This window comes from Cervus elaphus, chromosome 21 (assembly GCF_910594005.1).
Source record: "Cervus elaphus chromosome 21, mCerEla1.1, whole genome shotgun sequence".
Classification (NCBI taxonomy): domain Eukaryota; kingdom Metazoa; phylum Chordata; class Mammalia; order Artiodactyla; family Cervidae; genus Cervus; species Cervus elaphus.
The window spans coordinates 19,473,610-19,487,886 of record NC_057835.1 but is presented as its reverse complement, the minus strand read 5'-3'; the positions used below and the strand labels follow the sequence as shown (position 1 = coordinate 19,487,886).

The 14,277-nt window shown below is 48.0% G+C and overlaps 1 protein-coding gene across 7 annotated transcripts in view; it reads right to left on the bottom strand.

The window, feature by feature from the left end:
- The window catches only part of MTSS1 (MTSS I-BAR domain containing 1), a 160,729-nt gene that overhangs the window by 145,249 nt on the left and 1,203 nt on the right, over positions 1-14,277 (bottom strand). The gene's annotated exons all lie outside the window — the stretch shown is intronic.

Below are 14,277 nucleotides of genomic sequence, written 5' to 3'. Positions count from 1 at the left end.
GCAGGAGCACCTCTGGACTCCACGCTTCTTGAAGCACAAGGCAGGAATCTGCGACTTCCAGGAGTGGGTACCTGTCACAGCTTCGTCCCCAAAGCCACCCTTCCCCACCCCATCCGGCAAGATGAAGTGTTCCCAAGGTCCTCTGATGAAAGGCGCTGCTTAAGCCCCTCCATCATAAAACCATTCCTGGGCTTTTATTTTCTGACTGGGGCTTGCCTAATCCACTAATTACCCCTGTCCATCAAGTGGATGACAGCCTTGCAGATAATCAGCAGTTGCTTCCTTACACGCCCACCCTCACCCACCTACCCAAGCTCACCAGCAATAAAATGCCTGTGAAGAGAACCTCACAGCTCTGTGCACACTTCATGGATGCTGGCGCTTCCCATTTCAACAGATTTTCCCTCCCACCAAACTCCACAAGCCCCAAAACCCACCCAGGCTGCTAGGAATAACACCAGGGCAGGAACCACCAAAAAGGGCTGTGCCTGTTATGTCTACAGTCATTTACTCTTTTTTTAGTGTCTTTCCACTGAGTGTCCATCTCTGTGCCTGGATAGAAGGCCCTGATAAGCAGCCATACCCAGTGTCTGAAAGGATCAGTGTGGTCTAGTGGGTGGAGTCAGGCTGCCCAGCTTCAGATCTCCCCAGACCGACATGACTCAGTCATCCGGTGACTTTATCTTCATCTGTAAACGATGACCATAGTGGTCCCCTCCTCAAAGGATCCTAACGAGGGTAAGTCAAAGAAAAGGAGGGCGCAGAAGGGTGACTAACACCCAGAACTCCAGAAATGCTGGCAACTGCCATTTTAATGAGTCACGTACAAGGCCATCCAGACTTGGACATTTAATGAGCACCTACTATGCACAGGTTGGGCTTCCCTGGTGGATCAAATGGTAAAGAATCTGCCCACAATGCAAGAGGCCTGGGTTCAATCCTTGGGTCAAGAAGACTCCCTGGAAAAGGGAATGACTGATTACCCACTCCAGTGTTCTCGCCTAGAGAATTCCATGGACAGAGGAGCCTGGTAGGCTACAGTCCATGGGGTGGCAAGAGGCGGACACGACTGAGTGACTTACACTACTATGCACAGGCACTGGGTGTGGCTTAAAAGAAGCCAGAGTGTTGAGGAATGCTGCCGTGTAAGCCACTGATCCCGGAGTGCACCACACTCTAGATATAAAGCACTAGAAGGTGCAATTGGTACAAATTTCTGGACGGGAGTGATTCCTCACTGGGGTCTTAAATGACTGTAGCCCACCAGGCCCCTCTGTCCATGGGACTGTCCAGTCAAGAGTACTGGAGTGGATAGCCATTTCCTGTTCCAGGGGATCTTCCTGACCCAGGGATCTAACCCACATTTCTTGGGTCTCCTGCATTAGCAGGCATATTCTTTACCACTAGTGCCACCTGGGAAGCCTGGAAGAAGAGGGGGAAAAAAGGGAAGGGAGGAAGCATTCCCTGCAAAAGAAAAAGAATTAGCCAAGGATAGGAAGCATAGGAGATCATGCTACATTCAGACATGAGTCACTTTGTTCAGCTGGAAGACATCCCGGGAAGGTGTGATTTGGGGGACGAGAGTGGGGAGGAAGAGCAGGGAGATCCCACCCACTCCATGAGCTGCAGAGGAGGCTTGTGGTGGCTTAGGGAGGCCCAGGAGCCACCCCCACTTCTTCTAACCCAAAGAAGACTCCCAGCACAAGCTCACAGAGACTCACCACCAGGGAATGCCTGCTAAACCTACAGATGCCTACACCCAGCCCCAAATCAACACAACCAGATCCCTAGGGGTGGGGCCCAGGGGTCTGCACTTAACACATTCCCCAGGGGACACTCATGCTCTGATGGCCGAAATCACACACAGATCTGAGACTCATCACTCTAGATAACAGGCCACAGCTGTCTGAGGCCTTGGATACTGTGGCCTCAGCGATTTCTCAGTCCTGACGTACAGGCCATGCCCCTGTAGGAGTAATCCCCGGTGATAATCACCTGCACAGGAGAATGTGGACACACACACATCTTCTGAAAGGCATTTGGCAACGGGTTTCAAAAGCCTTGAAAGTATGTGCCTTTGACCCAGGATAAATCTTTCTGGGGAAACCACCAATGTTAACTCAAGGTGTAACTGCAAGGATCTATTTGCTGAAGAGCTGCTCATGGTGAAAAACTGGACATAGCCTGATCACAAATCACTATGGAACTGGGCTCCTGACTCAGGGCCTTTGTACATGCTCTTTCTGGGCCTGGAACATTCATTATTTTTCTGATGCCCACAAACTTCATAAGTTATCACCCAAATGTCACCTTCTCTTTGAGGTGAGGCTTTCCCCAACCACCCTATTTAAAAACAACCACACGGGGCCTGCTTTATTTTTCCCCATCACACACACCCCTTCTAAAATACAACACAACTGACTTATTCAGTTTGTCTGTCCCAGACGCCCACCCCTTGTCCACTAGAATGTAAGACCCAAGAGGACAGAGACCTGAGTCCGTTTTGTTAACTGCTGTGTCCTCAGCACTTACAGCTTCCCAGGTGGTTCAGAAGGTAAAGAATCCACTTGCAATACAGGGGACGTGGGTTCAATCCCTGGGTCAGGAAGATCCCCTGGATAAGAAAATGGCAACCCACTCCAGTATTCTTGCCTGGAGAATCCCCATGAACAGAGGAGCCTGGCGGGCTTCAGTCCATGGGGTCGCAAAGAGTCGGACAAGACTGAAGTGACGTAGCACACACACACCTCAGCACTTAACACTGAGCTTGGCCCACAGCAGGTTCTCCAATAGGTGTTAACTAAATCAGTTAACTATGAACAAAACAACAGACCACCACACAGCCATTAAAACTAACCCGGCTTCTAATTACAACACGGAAAGTGTTAAATGAAAAGCTAAGTGGAAAAAGAAATTTCTGGCAGGGCAAAGGCCTCAAAAGCCTTCCTCTAAAAGGTGTGTCCACAACCCACTTTGGAATCAAGTGGTTATGGGTGACTTTTATTTTTTACTAACCTGAGGTCTTCAGGTTTTTTTTTTTCTTCCATTAACTTTCAATTACTTGCATAATCTTAGAGAAGTAATCCCTGGAGAAACGCTCTCAAAACATTTGCTAACACTTCATGCTAAATGTAGGGGAAAGCTTTCTTCTCTGTGATTTAATTAGGGTGTCCCTAATTAAGGCCAGCCCAACATCAAAGAGGCCAGGTTCCCAGGGACCCTGGCTCCAGGTCTACTCCTGGTGGCAGGATGACCCCCTTCCCCCAGCAGTGGCTCAGAGCCGCCCAGGGCCCGGATGCCAGGGGCTTGGCCATCAGCTGTCTCCTCCTGGCCCTGCTCCCCGCTACTTGTTTCCTATTGGGGTGCTTCATCCAATTATCCAGGCCCCAGATCACATCCTGCTGGAGAGCGGGCTTTGAAGGTTCAGTAAACAATCACTTCAAAACAAAGAAGGACCATTAAACCAAACTCAAAGACTTCCTTAATGACCTCGCGCTCAGCTGTGGCCGGGCTGGAGCAGGCCGGGCCTCAGAAGTGAGACTTAGAGGTCTTCCTGGGAACTAATCTCGCCGCCATTCCAGCCGCCTCCCCTACACGGTCCCCCTTTCCTGTTGTGCAATCCTGTGGGCTGCAGAGCTGTTACTGGGGAGACCCTGACGGGGGGGGGGGGGTTCTCCAGCAAAACAAACATATGTCATGCGGTTGTCACCTCGGACAACCATGTCAGACCCTTGCGAACCACAGCCTGCCTGCGCCCCACACACTTCCTTCTGTGGACGAGTCAGCGGCCCCCCCGGGGTGAGTCCACCACCCAACAATTTCATGTTGTTGGCTGGTCCCACACCCTCTTGAAATAAAGGGAGGCCCCGCTGAGCCTCTTGAAGCAGCTAAGAGGAGGGCCTAGATTTTTACTGCTTTATCTGGTTCATCCTGAGTCCTAAAGTTATCAGTAGGACGATGATCAAAGCGATCATTGACATATACCCACTATGGAATCTGAAAAGGAAATCCTAAAATGCTGTAAGAGACAGCTCAGCCCCGTGGATTAAGGGCACAGACTCTGGAGCCAGACTGCCTGGGCTCCACTCCCAGCTGTACCTCTCCTTAGTTGTATGATGGGGGCAAATGGCTTACCCACTCTGCACTTCAGTTTTCCATCTGTAAAATGGGAATTATGGCAGGAACTCCCTCACTGATAGAGGCATTTGTAACTACCTTCCTGGGTTGCTGGGAGGATTAACAGAACCGTAAAGCACTAGTATAAGGCCTGGTTGTACCATACAAATGCTTGTTAAGTAAAGAAAATAAAACCAGGGAGGGTTTTGTACCTGTACCAAAACCCTCCCCCTGCTTCTGTCCCCCAGCTCCAAATGAGAATCAGAGGTCTTCCCCTGGCCCCTCTCAAAATCTCATGCTGACATCTATTATGGCACTGGTCACACTGATTTCCAGTTACTTGTCTGTTACTCCTCTAGACTAAACAACTTTAGGGCAAGGTCATGGGTGTATTTCTACCCCCCCTCCCCTGCCGCCAGCAGTGCCTGGCAGAGAGCAGGCACTTTGTCATATCTATCGAATATGTGTACTGCATTCTCTCAAATTATTTACATGCTGAAAGTTGAAAAGCATTTCACTCTTGTCTCAACTGCATTATCAAAGCGAAGGGACAGGTTTCTTGTATTCTCTGAAGCATCTGAATACCACTGTGGGCAGGGTACTCTGCTAGAAATTGCCAGCAGATTTCTGGGCTCCCTTGTGGCTCAGCTGGTGAAGAATCAGCCTGCAATGCGGAAGACCTGGGTTTGATCCCTGGGTTGGGAAGATCCCCTGGAGACAGGAAAGGCTACCCACTCCAGCTTTCTGGCCTAGAGAATTCCATGGACAGTCCATGGGGTCGCAAAGAGTCAGACACGGCTGAGCGACTTTCACTTTCAGACATAAGAGCATTTTATCTAGCACTCATTTCATGCTAAGCCCTTTACATACACTTTCTCTTTTAATCCTCCACAACTTAAATAGGAGACTATTACTCCACCCATTTTACAGGTAAGAAAATCAAGGCTCAGGGAACAAGAGTAACATGCCCAGAGTAATAGAGCTAGGAAGTGGCAGTCCAAGGGCAACCACTTAAGGCGGCATGCAGTGAGTACAGGTAGAATCAACATGCATGTGGAAAAATGCCCAAGAGTGCCTGATGTGGTATAAAGAGGAGGATGGAGAAATGAGCGACCTTTCTGGTGAGGCCTTGAAGGATGAGAAAGATCTCAGTAATTCAAAATATGGCAGAGAAGGTCCTCCAAGTGGGACAACAGCAAGAATGAAGAGCACAGGAAGTGTTCAAAGAAGCCAGGGGATCCAGATTGGGGGACACTGGCACAGAGCAGGCCACTCCACTAGAGTCAATCACAGGGAGGCCTGAAGGCCTGGCTAAGACAGGTGGGCCGTAGACAGCTAGTAGGCAGATAGTGAAAGTGAAAAACGCTCAGTCATGTCCGACTCTTTCCCATCCCATGGACGATACAGTCCATGGAATTCTCCAGGCCAGACTACTGGAGTGGCGAGCTATTCCCTTCTCCAGGGGATCTTCCCAACCCAGGGATCGAACCCAGGTCTCCCTCATTACAGGCAGATTCTTTATCAGCTGAGCCACCAGGGAAACCCAAGAATACTGGAGTGGGTAGCCTACCCTTCCTCCAGCAGATCTTCCCGACCCAGGAATTGAACCAGGGTCTCCTGCATTGCAGGCGGATTCCTTTCCAGCTGAGCTACCAGGGAAGCCCCAGTAGGCAGGTAGGAAGAACCCAAACATGGCCAAGCCTTGGGAAGGGACAGAAGCCAGTACAAAGCTGTTGGTAAAATGCAGACTGGAGGCAAATGAGGCCACTTCTCCTGGTGTTCACTCCAGAAAAAGAAAGCGCAACTCAAACAAGGTGGACAGGAAAAGACGACAGTTACAAAGCAACTGTCTCCCCTTACACTGGTGTAAACATCTCTTATAAGGCATTTTTTAATAAAGCATTAAAGGCCCTGAGGACCTCAGCCAGGCACCCAGGCCTTCCCTACCTTTATCTACAGAAGATTTGCAAACAGAGAAATGCCAATAGGCCCTGCTGAGCCAGATGAGGTTATAATGAACTCAGGAGTGATTTATATACTTAGCAAGAAGAAAAAAAAAAAACAACTCAACTTCTCCATTTCCTGCAACTTCATTTGCAAGTTCTAAATACAGCTCAGTAAAGGGTGGGGTCTTGTTTGCCCTAAGAAGTGGTGGAGATAATTATTGATTTCAAAACTATGGAACACTTCATTTCCAAATACGCAAGACAGAAAATAACCGCAGCCAACATCTGAGTGCATGTAAGTCAGGCATGGTGCAAAGCCCTTTACAAGTGCAATCTCATTTCAGAATTGCCCCAACAACATTGTAAAGATGGGTACTTTATGAGACCCATTTCACAGAAGAGGAAAATGAGGCTCAAAGAGATGAAGAAATTGGCCCACAGGATTTAAAACCAGATCTCTCTGCCATTTCCTTCAGGAAATGGCAACCTACTCCAGTATTCTAGCCTGGAGAATCCCATGGACTGTAAACTGCCAGGCTCCTCTGTCCATGGGGTCGTAAGAGATGGACACGACTTGGTGAATAAACCACCTCTCTGCCTCCAAGCTCAGCAGCAGCTCCAGAATTTCCATAGCAGGGGTTTGGGGGCAATGGTGTAGCCAGAAGGAACAGGATGTGGGCAGGGAGCTGTGCTGCTGAGCACGCAGTTTTCACTTGGATGTCATGTTATAGATCCATGCTGTCCAATACGGTAGCCACTAGCCACATAAGACTATTGAAACCAATTGCAAGTAAATAAAATTGAAAACTCAGTTCCTCGGTTGCACAAGCCACACTTCAAGTGCTCAAGAGTCACATGAGGCTAGTGCTTACTGCATCTGACAATTTCCACGATAGTATACAACCGTACTCGACAAGACTATTACAGATCAACTAAAAACACCCAAGGATTCTAAAGATGCTTTTTTTCTGTTGCTATTTTTTAAAATGTATTCACTTTAAGGTTGTTTCACTATAAATTTATTTTTATTAACTGTAGTAAATGCACATAACATTGACCATCCTGAAGCCCGGTAGTGTTAAGCAGATTCTCACTGCTGTGTCACCATGAAAGACACTTTTACTGAGGCAAGGTTGAGAAAACATGTCGAGGGCGCTCAGACTGTGTACAGCTGGGGGTACTTTTAAAAATCCTAAAGCCCAGGGTGTACCCCAGAGGCACTGAATCAGACCCTCTGGGGAGTAGGGTCCAGGTATCAGCATCTTATGGCTCCCAGGGAATCCATTCATCGCTGTAACCATGTCTGTTCTACCAAAAGGGGCACAGAACCGCCTCTTCCTCCTCCAGCCAGACCCACCCCTCAGGCCCCCTGGAGACCCATGCCTGAGGGAGGTGGCCAGGGAGCGAGGTCCAGGCAAAACCCACCATCCACCTCTAGGACTTGGGAGGCGGCTGGTGCTGACCCAGCTAATACTTTCACTGCTGTCCAAATTCTTCAAGGGAAAGAAAGCAAATAAAAAGACACAGAGCTCAAAAGGCACTCCATTGATTTTTTTTCTTCCACCCACTTAAACTAGACAGGAAAAGAAAAACCACTTAGACACTATGATGGAGGTCATATATGCCAAGAAATTGGCACAGAAGGGAGGTTTTCCTGGTGAATTCCATCAACTTCCCCCAAACACAGTCTTGCCATGGCTTGACCGACTCAACCCAACTGGAGGGTGACAGGGAAATAATTCAATACAGAAAGTCCTTTTACAAGAGAGTTCCAGGGCTGGACACAAAGTGAATTCAAGGCAAGGTGTTCTCATTGAGGAGTTAACTCAACTTTGGGTGAATTTACTTAATTCATGTAATTGAGGGTACCAATGAGCATAGTCACCCAACCTCAAGGACCAATGGGCTCCATGGACATATAAAGGTGACCCTCTGGCCAGTCACGGAGACGACCATGGGGCTTTGTATGAGGACAAGGACAGAAGCCAAGGTTGGGGGTGACTTTCCTTTCTAGGAAGCCAGGGGGAGGGGAGGAGAGAGAAAGACAGGTTGTATCAGAGAAGACTGGTAAGTAGGAGGAGCAGGGAAGCCACAACACGTTGATATATTATAAATTAAATCATTTCCACAAGAGTGACAGCCAGAGGGGAGCCTCCCACCCCCATCTCCGCTCCCTGCACCCCGAGTCCTCCCAGTGTTCTCAGCTCAGGTTCATACCCCCAGCCTGGCTCTGGGCTGCAGGAGCTGCGATGTGACCCCAATTCCTTGCTAGGGTCTCCTGTGGGACTCAGGCAAGTGAAACGCTGCCTTCTAGAAACTAATACACAGGCCCCTCTCTACCTTAGGCATACTCTACAGAGCTCCAGCTTCAGGGTCAAATAGACCAAGGTCTGAATGCCAGTCTACCTCACCAGGGCCTTAAACAAATGATCAACTCAAAGCCTCAGTTTTCTCAACTGTAAAGCGGGGGTGATGTGAGGATGACAGGAAATCCTGGCACGTAATAGATTCTCATCGAGTCCCTTCCAGCCCCCTGTTCACTACACGCAATAAATACAGTTGCTGTTGTTTAGTGGCTAAGTCATGTCATCTCTTTGCGACCTCATAGACTGCAGCCCCGCCAGGCTCCTCTGACCATGGGATTTCCCAGACAAGAATACTGGAGTGGGTCACCATTTCCTTCTCCAGGGGATCTTCCCGACCCGGGGATCAAACCTGAGTCTCCTGATTAGTGGAGGATTCTTTACCACTGAGCCACCAGGGAAGCCCAAATAAATACAGAGCACCTGTATACCAAGTGGCACCCCAGACCATCTTAAATTGAGAAGCAGCAAATGACACAGCCCCACGCCAAGGCCTTCCCTGGGCTAAGAGGTAGGAAACATTGATAATGTGGGAGGGGTGGGTTCATTTTGCTTTGGGGGGTTTGTAACATGTAACATGTGTGTGCGTGACACAGACTCAGAAGAACCCTTCCACAGTCTCCAGCTCATTCAAGGAAAAACCTTGGCAGTCAAATACAATGGGCTTCCTCAGTGCTCATCCAATTAATTTATTTCATTTGTCTCTCCAGTTTGCTACTTAATAAGGACATATCAGCAGTGCAATCTGAAAATCTGAGTTAAACGGCTTCAGGCATCACAGTTCCCTTCCAGGGTCCCAAATGCGTCCTGTCTGCTGTCCTAGGCAGCTGAACCTGCCCTGGAGCTTTCGTTTGGCTCCGGGAGAGGTATTTCTCTGTTTTTGCAAAGGTGTGGGCTTTAGGGGAAAGTGTCCTGAAGGCAGTTCCGAGAAGTAATGGCAAACTCAAAATGATCTCATTTTCCCATACCCGATCGGAACATCTAAATGGCCTTGCTATAGAAGGAATCTGGCCAGCTCTTGCCCATCCCTGGGAAGATGGAAAGGGCCTAGGTGAAGATTACAGATAAAGAGCCTAATGAATCGATAGTTTCAACCTTTTCACCCTCCAAGCACTTTAAAGACCTCAAGTGAGCTGGCCAAATTGACAGTTTTAGTTTTTTCCTTCTCTCTACCCCAAGAGGCAAAAAGAGCTCGAAGACTAAAAGGTCAGCAGCAGAGTACGCGTGGGACATACTCGTACTAAAAAATTCTTCACTGTCTCTCTGAAATACAAACTCAACTAGGGACCCTGTATCTTTACTTGCTGAAAATACAACATCAAGCTCAACACTTGTGATGACACCAATGCTTGATCAATACTGTAGGACGGTGAGGACACGTTAGTCTGAGAACTAAATGATGGGACTTTCCTGGCAGTTCAGTGGTTAAGTCTCCGCACTTCCACTTAGGGGACATGGGTTCGATCCCTGGTCAGGAATATCCCGCATACCACATGGCAAAGCCATAAAATAAATAAAATCAGTCTCTTAAAAAATATATAAATAAAAATAGGAAAAAATAAAGAACTAAGTGATAGCTGAACTGGGCAAAATTCAAAGTCAGCCTACCGTCCATGCAAACTGTGACTAGGAATGACCTCCTCTCAACTGGGGCATTACCAACTAGGATCTCAGAATATCAAGGTTCACAGAATCAAACAAGTTCTAAACAATCTGGTTAAATATGATGTATAAGGGCTTCTCCCCACTGAGTCACTCAAGTCAAGACCAAAAAAAAAAAAAAAGACTTCTTCTCAAACCGGGACAAGAAAAATTATACCTGAAAACCCTCGGAGACTGATCTACAGAGAGCAAACCCTGTGTCTCTGAACAGGCACCATTCCGGGCAGTTCCCTGCTGCCGGTTTTATGACATCTTCACTTCTCCTCCCTCTCCCAGAGGCCTACACTGAGGAAGCTGTAAAAGCCTGGGCAAACACAGCCATTTGCTAAGAGAAAAAGCAATGTGGGGCCCATCTGTACTTTATAAGGGCTTGGCTCGTCTGTCTTTGCATGTCACCGTTTACAGAGCAGCCCACCTCACTCAGAGACCAGGCCACTGCCGGAGGCCTTGGCTGGACTTTCAGCATCTTTCTAGAGAAAACTTTTCTTTTTCCCTTATTTTGAAAGAGTCAAAAGGAAGTCCGACAGGGGCTGACCAATGTCCTTCCCCAGGCTGGACGACCAGCCCCTCCTTCATGGCCACCATATTGAATTGAACTGGACAAGCAGGTCTCCAAGTCCAAGGGCAGCCTTGGCTCCTCACCGCCCAGCAAAAGGCCTTCACACAGCAGGCCTTCAACAAACACTGAGGAAGTGAACCTCTTGTCTGACAGCAACCCCAAAACAAAACAGTAAGGGGGGTGGGGGAGAAAACCCTGAAATCATTATCCAGCCCTGGATTCACTGCTCCCATTCTTGACCTTGTGATAAGTAAGGGAAAATATCATGATGTGTCTTCGAACCACAGAAGATTTCCATGGAATTCAAGAAGTCCCTTTAGCAGGTCTAATTTTAGGTAGAATTTAGGAGGGGTGCATACTGGTGGCAAACAGAGGTGGGGGCAGTGTAAGAAAACTGAACAAGGCCCCTATTCTGCTTGGCACAGGTGCCGGTAACAGGACACCCTTGTCTAAAGTGAGACGTGGGGTGGGGAATTCAAGGTGGGGTTGGGTATTCTTTCACCCCCAGTCACATTATATAACCCCAAACACACTCTCCAGCCCAGTACAAAGTTCTCCCTGCATTCGGGCCCCACACAGCTCCTAACATGCTGACTCTTGAGCAACAAAGCAGAGGAAAATATGTGATTTTAGCATCCAACTTCTTGTTTTTTTAACTAAGTTAATTATTAAAAGAAGACAGACATCAACAGGGTGAACTGACCTCAAGTTTGGCCAGGGTCTCCTGGTCTTAGAAGCTCTCCAAACATCACTGAATTCTACATGCCGGTTCAATTACTTAACTAAAAAGATTTTCAAATACAAATCTCAGATCAGTATGTTGTACACCTGAAACTAATGTTATGTGTCACAGCTCAATTTTAAGGAAAGTAATGGCACAGATGTGCTGTTTGAAGCATTAGCTTTGTTTCTTGGGACTTGGAGAGAAATTCCAAAAAGATTTCAGGATCAACCAATGTAGTCAACAGGGTTGAAACACCAGAAGTCAGTCATCTGGTCTTCCACAGTCACTTCCAAGCTACAGTTCCCCTAGATGAACCGCCGATGAGCCCATGCCTCCAGCCACATGAATCCTGTCTCTCCTTCCCTCTGGGACCAGCTCACATCAGACGACTTGATTTATGTGGAAAGGCAGCCAGTAAACGATTTTGCACACTACCATTCATTAGTGGCCACCACAGTAGGGTGGAAGAAAGGGAAAAAACACAAGGTTTCCTCTCAAGGAATCAATAAGTTATTTAACAGCTGCTGTGGGATCCCAGTGGAAGAAAACTAAGGGTTTCTTCACTGCTCCCGTCCCCTTGAAAAGGATAAACCACACACCCTGACAGCCCAGGACTTAGTCAGATGAAGGATTGTTAGGAGAAAACAGAAAGAATCCTCCCCAGCTTTTCCATGTCTTGAGGTTCTTTGGTTTGGGAAGATGGATGGGGCTAAGCCTTGAAATTACTCCATTTTCTGTTGTTTTCTTTTTTTTTTTTTTCCCCTCCAAAGAGGAAATTGACTCCCTTCCTGTGTTGCTGTACATTTTGGAGAATCAAATGCTACTTTAAAACAAAATTTTTTTTCCTTACTCTTTCCTCACCCCACTTCAACATCACTTCTGAGAAAATAACCTAAAAATTCTCAAGATGGCATTCCAAATGAGCTTCCAAAACGTACATGTGTCCTTCACAGCAAACAGAAAGGGGACCACAAGCGTCGTAAACCTATCGTGGGAGTTCAAGAAAAAAGGATAAGCAGGTCCTTAGAAAGACAGCCCACTTCAGATATTAAACAGTGATTTTTACTGCTGACAACTTCGTGCATAAGCATACCACACAACGCTACACGCCCAAATTTTAAAATTTCCCTTTAAAATGTCAGTGCCTTCTAATCCACGAAGAAGTCTTTTCCAAAGAAAACTCCATGAAAAACACTCTGCAACTGTCTTAGGCATAAACAATCATGGAAATTAGACACCCCCCCCTTTTTCCCTTATTTCTCTACTCCCCAAAAGTCTGAAATTCTGCAGATCTCAAGGCATGTTTTCGTCTTCCACTCCACTTCACTTCGAAAACCTTTGACTGCCAAAACAAAATAAACTTTTAAAATAAATGCCTTCCCAACAGGATGTTGAACAAACCTGACTCAATTCAGAGAAACAGCTCAGGAATCATAAACTACAGATCCAGCACTCAAAGGGTATTAAGTCTTTATTTTTAACTGGAATCTTGTGGAAGGAGAAGTACACCACCTTAGCACCCACAAATTGGCCTCCCTGGCCAGAAAGCACGGCAGGGCAGCCAGGAGACACCCGGTGGAAAGCATGGGCGCCCGCCCTGAAGTGGGTTACTTTCTGAAGGGCTTCGGGTTCCAACCCGTAAGAACGGAGCCTGGATTCTGGATTAATGAACAAAGAGGAGAAAAAAATCAGGTGTGAACACACTGAGACTGCAGTGGGGACATGGGTCAGGTCACTGGGTCTGCATTATACAGAGGGACTAGAAACACCCATATTTCTCCTCCAAAACACACAGGCAGTTCTCCTAACCCATCTCAAATTCTTCCCCTGGTGATCAGAATCCCCATGTGCCTCCAACCAAATCTTGTTTGATTACAAGGCCTGTAGATTTCACTTAACAAGAAATATCCCAGAGTCTACAGAGGGAACCAAGCTTTGTCTCAATTATTCAATGGGGGTTGGGGGCAAAGGAATGAAAGGGCTGTCTTTGAACAGGACATAATCCATCTAATTCCAAGGGGCTGGATTAGAGGCATTCCTGAGCAAGCGGGGTCGCTGAACAGAATGCTCCACGAATGTCAATTTCTGACAAAAGGCACAGGCTCTGCAGGAGGATTTCAAAATGGATCAGACCAGGACGCAGGCACCTTGGCAAAGTTCACCCTGGCTGAGTGGCAGTTGGCGCTAAGAGGGGAAAACAGGCCATGACAGCTGAGCATTCCTTCCCAAAGTCTATCTCCCAGTCCTCTCCAAACCTTACATTTCAACAGACAAAAGCACCTCCAGGCGCGCAGGCAGCGGCTGAAGAGGGGCTGTCCACACCCACTCGCTGCACAGCTTTCCAAACCTGCCCACTCGTTTGGGAAGCCGAGCTTTTAATTAAACACCACCTCCCCGGATCCGTTGAGGCAAACTGGGGCTGGGCTAGAGCCAAAGAGAAGCTCCCTAAATACACATGGGAAGAAAAAAAAAAAAAAAATTCCCCCCACCGCCCCCAATTCCCACCTCCAGCCAGCTCGCGCGGCTGGTTATATTTCCTTTAGATTAGTAACACAGGGCCCCGGTCTATCTCTATGCACAGAAAATCCACATTCAAGGATCAGGTTATCCCCAGTCCCACCCTTCGCAGGAAAAAGCCTGCGTGTTGTTCCCCGCCCCCATCACACACACTCACGCGCGCGCGAGCGGGCGCGCGGGCGCGCGCGCACACACACACACACACACACACACACACTTCACAATCCTTCCAAGAGAAAACCCGGTGTCTGTGCGTGTTAGGCGGGTGGGGGATACAGTTGTTTAAGGTGCCCCAGTCCCGCCTTCGGGCTGGGAGCCTCAGTCTGGGGACGTGGGGTCCCCCGCAAGACTGCTCTGGGAACTTCTGCTCCACGCCCCAGGGGAGGGCCG